General features: G+C 46.3%; 2 non-coding genes across 2 annotated transcripts; both read left to right on the top strand.

The window, feature by feature from the left end:
- The first annotated feature begins 295 nt into the window (after nucleotides 1-295).
- On the top strand, nucleotides 296-367 carry Trnai-aau (transfer RNA isoleucine (anticodon AAU)). The gene has a single exon. It is a non-coding gene; the product is annotated as a tRNA-Ile (tRNA).
- Nucleotides 368-3,327: 2,960 nt separating this feature from the next.
- On the top strand, nucleotides 3,328-3,399 carry Trnai-aau (transfer RNA isoleucine (anticodon AAU)). The gene has a single exon. It is a non-coding gene; the product is annotated as a tRNA-Ile (tRNA).
- Nucleotides 3,400-5,042: the final 1,643 nt, after the last annotated feature.

Here is a 5,042-nt window from a genome sequence, read left to right on the forward strand (position 1 = left end):
TGATTAACGAGATTTAATGGAAATAGCAACTTTAAACTTTGCCTACGTCTCTGTCAGTCGCAAGGAAGCTGTATTTGAAGGTGAAGGTGATTTTGTAGACATGTGTGAAAGACATGTTCTGAAATGCAAGTGTTGTTGTTTGGAGAGCACATCGGTTACGTGTCAGATGTGTAGTCAAGCAGTAATTTGTCGCCATAGCTGCAAATATTAGCCGGTAATATGAAGTGTTGTCAGCTAAAGTCTGATGATGCAGACGACCGTAAGGACGAAGTACCCAAGAGTACCGCTAGGCCGCGCCTCTTTAGCTCAGTGGTAGAGCACTGGTCTAATAAACCAGGGGTCGTAAGTTCCATCCTCACAGGAGGAAGATGAATTTTGGAAATCAGTTGCGCGTCGTGGCCGTATGGCAAACAGTACCTGTGATGACGAACAATTAGCGACAGGCGTTTTTTTAAGAATCACTCTCAGATGCGATTAAGGCGAATGGCGCAGAAAAAGCATTTGCCAAAGCGGTACAGCATAAGGTGGGACGAGGCAGTCTGAATTACATTTTATAGATGTATTTCTCACATATCTCAGAGCCTCTCGCGATATTCGTCGTCGTCGTCGTCGTCGCCGCCGCCGCCGCCGCTTCTGCAGAAGTAGCAAATGGCAATCGTAGCAAATGCGGCGAGGGACGCCCTGCCTTCGATTCCGAATGCACAAAGTGTGTGGTCTTGTTTCACAGTCTATATTTGGTCGGTCTCGTCAGAGGTTGAATGTAACGAATGGGTGGGAAAGAGCAAGGGGCAGCGGCTGTGTAGAACGAAAACACAAATCCTCAGGGGTGTGAGCGTTTCGAGATGAGTCGTATACATGTAAATGTTGGTCGTCAGTGACCGTGTGGCCTAATGGATAAGGCGTCGGACTTCGGATCTGAAGATTACAGGTTCGAATGCTGTCACGCTTGTGTTTTTCCAGTTCTGAAAAAGAAACATAACGTTTTAATGTAGCAATTGAGCAGTACGAAACCGTCTGAATGTTGCTGTTGACCATTTTTTGCTTGGAGATGCTCTTGAGCTTGAAACACACACAACAAGACCGGTGTTAACTAGCGAAATGGTCGGCAGAGTGCCGACACAGCGAGTTTTGACTATCACTTGCACATCTAAAACAACGTCGGAAAGTAACTCGTTCGGCTTTTGAGTCACATAAAGTATGTGCGTTAATTTTGACGCCACTAGCTCTGCATGTTGTCATGCAATTTCTTTACCTCTCAGAAATGATTATGACATAAAAGTGAAGTACGTGACGAGTGTGACGTTAGGAAAACATTAGGCATCATGGAGAGATTCTGTATGGGACCACCCAACCCAAACGAGTACTGTGTGACGTGCTACCCGGCAGGTATTCACCGAGGTAGCCGGCTAGCTCAGTCGGTAGAGCGTCAGACTTTTAATTCCAGGGTCGTGGGTTCGAGCCAGACGCTGGGCGGAACGGAATTTTGTTCCGCTGCAAGTGTAAATTACCGTTTTTCTGATTAACGAGATTTAATGGAAATAGCAACTTTAAACTTTGCCTACGTCTCTGTCAGTCGCAAGGAAGCTGTATTTGAAGGTGAAGGTGATTTTGTAGACATGTGTGAAAGACATGTTCTGAAATGCAAGTGTTGTTGTTTGGAGAGCACATCGGTTACGTGTCAGATGTGTAGTCAAGCAGTAATTTGTCGCCATAGCTGCAAATATTAGCCGGTAATATGAAGTGTTGTCAGCTAAAGTGTGATGATGCAGACGACCGTAAGGACGAAGTACCCAAGAGTACCGCTAGGCCGCGCCTCTTTAGCTCAGTGGTAGAGCACTGGTCTAATAAACCAGGGGTCGTAAGTTCCATCCTCACAGGAGAAAGATGAATTTTGGAAATCAGTTGCGCGTCGTGGCCGTATGGCAAACAGTACCTGTGATGACGAACAATTAGCGACAGGCGTTTTTTTAAGAATCACTCTCAGATGCGATTAAGGCGAATGGCGCAGAAAAAGCATTTGCCAAAGCGGTACAGCATAAGGTGGGACGAGGCAGTCTGAATTACATTTTATAGATGTATTTCTCACATATCTCAGAGCCTCTCGCGATATTCGTCGTCGTCGTCGTCGTCGCCGCCGCCGCCGCCGCTTCTGCAGAAGTAGCAAATGGCAATCGTAGCAAATGCGGCGAGGGACGCCCTGCCTTCGATTCCGAATGCACAAAGTGTGTGGTCTTGTTTCTCAGTCTATATTTGGTCGGTCTCGTCAGAGGTTGAATGTAACGAATGGGTGGGAAAGAGCAAGGGGCAGCGGCTGTGTAGAACGAAAACACAAATCCTCAGGGGTGTGAGCGTTTCGAGATGAGTCGTATACTTGTAAATGTTGGTCGTCAGTGACCGTGTGGCCTAATGGATAAGGCGTCGGACTTCGGATCTGAAGATTACAGGTTCGAATGCTGTCACGCTTGTGTTTTTCCAGTTCTGAAAAAGAAACATAACGTATTAATGTAGCAATTGAGCAGTACAAAACCGTCTGAATGTTGCTGTTGACCATTTTTTGCTTGGAGATGCTCTTGAGCTTGAAACACACACAACAAGACCGGTGTTAACTAGCGAAATGGTCGGCAGAGTGCCGACACAGCGAGTTTTGACTATCACTTGCACATCTAAAACAACGTCGGAAAGTAACTCGTTCGGCTTTTGAGTCACATAAAGTATGTGCGTTAATTTTGACGCCACTAGCTCTGCATGTTGTCATGCAATTTCTTTACCTCTCAGAAATGATTATGACATAAAAGTGAAGTACGTGACGAGTGTGACGTTAGGAAAACATTAGGCATCATGGAGAGATTCTGTATGGGACCACCCAACCCAAACGAGTACTGTGTGACGTGCTACCCGGCAGGTATTCACCGAGGTAGGCGGCTAGCTCAGTCGGTAGAGCGTCAGACTCTTAATCCCAGGGTCGTGGGTTCGAGCCAGACGCTGGGCGGATCGGAATTTTGTTCCGCTGCAAGTGTAAATTACCGTTTTTCTGATTAACGAGATTTAATGGAAATAGCAACTTTAAACTTTGCCTACGTCTCTGTCAGTCGCAAGGAAGCTGTATTTGAAGGTGAAGGTGATTTTGTAGACATGTGTGAAAGACATGTTCTGAAATGCAAGTGTTGTTGTTTGGAGAGCACATCGGTTACGTGTCAGATGTGTAGTCAAGCAGTAATTTGTCGCCATAGCTGCAAATTTTAGCTGGTAATATGAAGTGTTGTCAGCTGAAGTCGGATGATGCAGACGACCGTAAGGACGAAGTAACCAAGAGTACCGCTAGGCCGCGCCTCTTTAGCTCAGTGGTAGAGCGCTGGTCTAATAAACCAGGGGTCGTAAGTTCCATCCTCACAGGAGAAAGATGAATTTTGGAAATCAGTTGCGCGTCGTGGCCGTATAGCAAACAGTACCTGTGATGACAAACAATTAGCGACAGGCGTTTTTTTAAGAATCACTCTCAGATGCGATTAAGGCGTATGGCGCAGATAAAGCATTTGCCAAAGCGGTACAGCATAAGGTGGGACGAGGCAGTCTGAATTACATTTTATAGATGTATTTCTCACATATCTCAGAGCCTCTCGCGATATTCGTCGTTGTCGTCGTCGTCGTCGTCGCCGCCGCCGCCGCTTCTGCAGAAGTAGCAAATGGCAATCGTAGCAAATGCGGCGAGGGACGCCCTGCCTTCGATTCCGAATGCACAAAGTGTGTGGTCTTGTTTCACAGTCTATATTTGGTCGGTCTCGTCAGAGGTTGAATGTAACGAATGGGTGGGAAAGAGCAAGGGGCAGCGGCTGTGTAGAACGAAAACACAAATCCTCAGGGGTGTGAGCGTTTCGAGATGAGTCGTATACATGTTAATGTTGGTCGTCAGTGACCGTGTGGCCTAATGGATAAGGCGTCGGACTTCGGATCTGAAGATTACAGGTTCGAATGCTGTCACGCTTGTGTTTTTCCAGTTCTGAAAAAGAAACATAACGTTTTAATGTAGCAATTGAGCAGTACGAAACCGTCGGAATGTTGCTGTTGACCATTTTTTGCTTGGAGATGCTCTTGAGCTTGAAACACACACAACAAGACCGGTGTTAACTAGCGAAATGGTCGGCAGAGTGCCGACACAGCGAGTATTGACTATCACTTGCACATCTAAAACAACGTCGGAAAGTAACTCGTTCGGCTTTTGAGTCACATAAAGTATGTGCGTTAATTTTGACGCCACTAGCTCTGCATGTTGTCATGCAATTTCTTTACCTCTCAGAAATGATTATGACATAAAAGTGAAGTACGTGACGAGTGTGACGTTAGGAAAACATTAGGCATCATGGAGAGATTCTGTATGGGACCACCCAACCCAAACGAGTACTGTGTGACGTGCTACCCGGCAGGTATTCACCGATGTAGCCGGCTAGCTCAGTCGGTAGAGCCTCAGACTTTTAATCCCAGGGTCGTGGGTTCGAGCCAGACGCTGGGCGGAACGGAATTTTGTTCCGCTGCAAGTGTAAATTACCGTTTTTCTGATTAACGAGATTTAATGGAAATAGCAACTTTAAACTTTGCCTACGTCTCTGTCAGTCGCAAGGAAGCTGTATTTGAAGGTGAAGGTGATTTTGTAGACATGTGTGAAAGACATGTTCTGAAATGCAAGTGTTGTTGTTTGGAGAGCACATCGGTTACGTGTCAGATGTGTAGTCAAGCAGTAATTTGTCGCCATAGCTGCAAATATTAGCCGGTAATATGAAGTGTTGTCAGCTAAAGTGTGATGATGCAGACGACCGTAAGGACGAAGTACCCAAGAGTACCGCTAGGCCGCGCCTCTTTAGCTCAGTGGTAGAGCACTGGTCTAATAAACCAGGGGTCGTAAGTTCCATCCTCACAGGAGAAAGATGAATTTTGGAAATCAGTTGCGCGTCGTGGCCGTATGGCAAACAGTACCTGTGATGACGAACAATTAGCGACAGGCGTTTTTTTAAGAATCACTCTCAGATGCGATTAAGGCGAATGGCGCA

Source organism: Schistocerca gregaria, unplaced genomic scaffold (genome assembly GCF_023897955.1).
Source record: "Schistocerca gregaria isolate iqSchGreg1 unplaced genomic scaffold, iqSchGreg1.2 ptg000240l, whole genome shotgun sequence".
Classification (NCBI taxonomy): domain Eukaryota; kingdom Metazoa; phylum Arthropoda; class Insecta; order Orthoptera; family Acrididae; genus Schistocerca; species Schistocerca gregaria.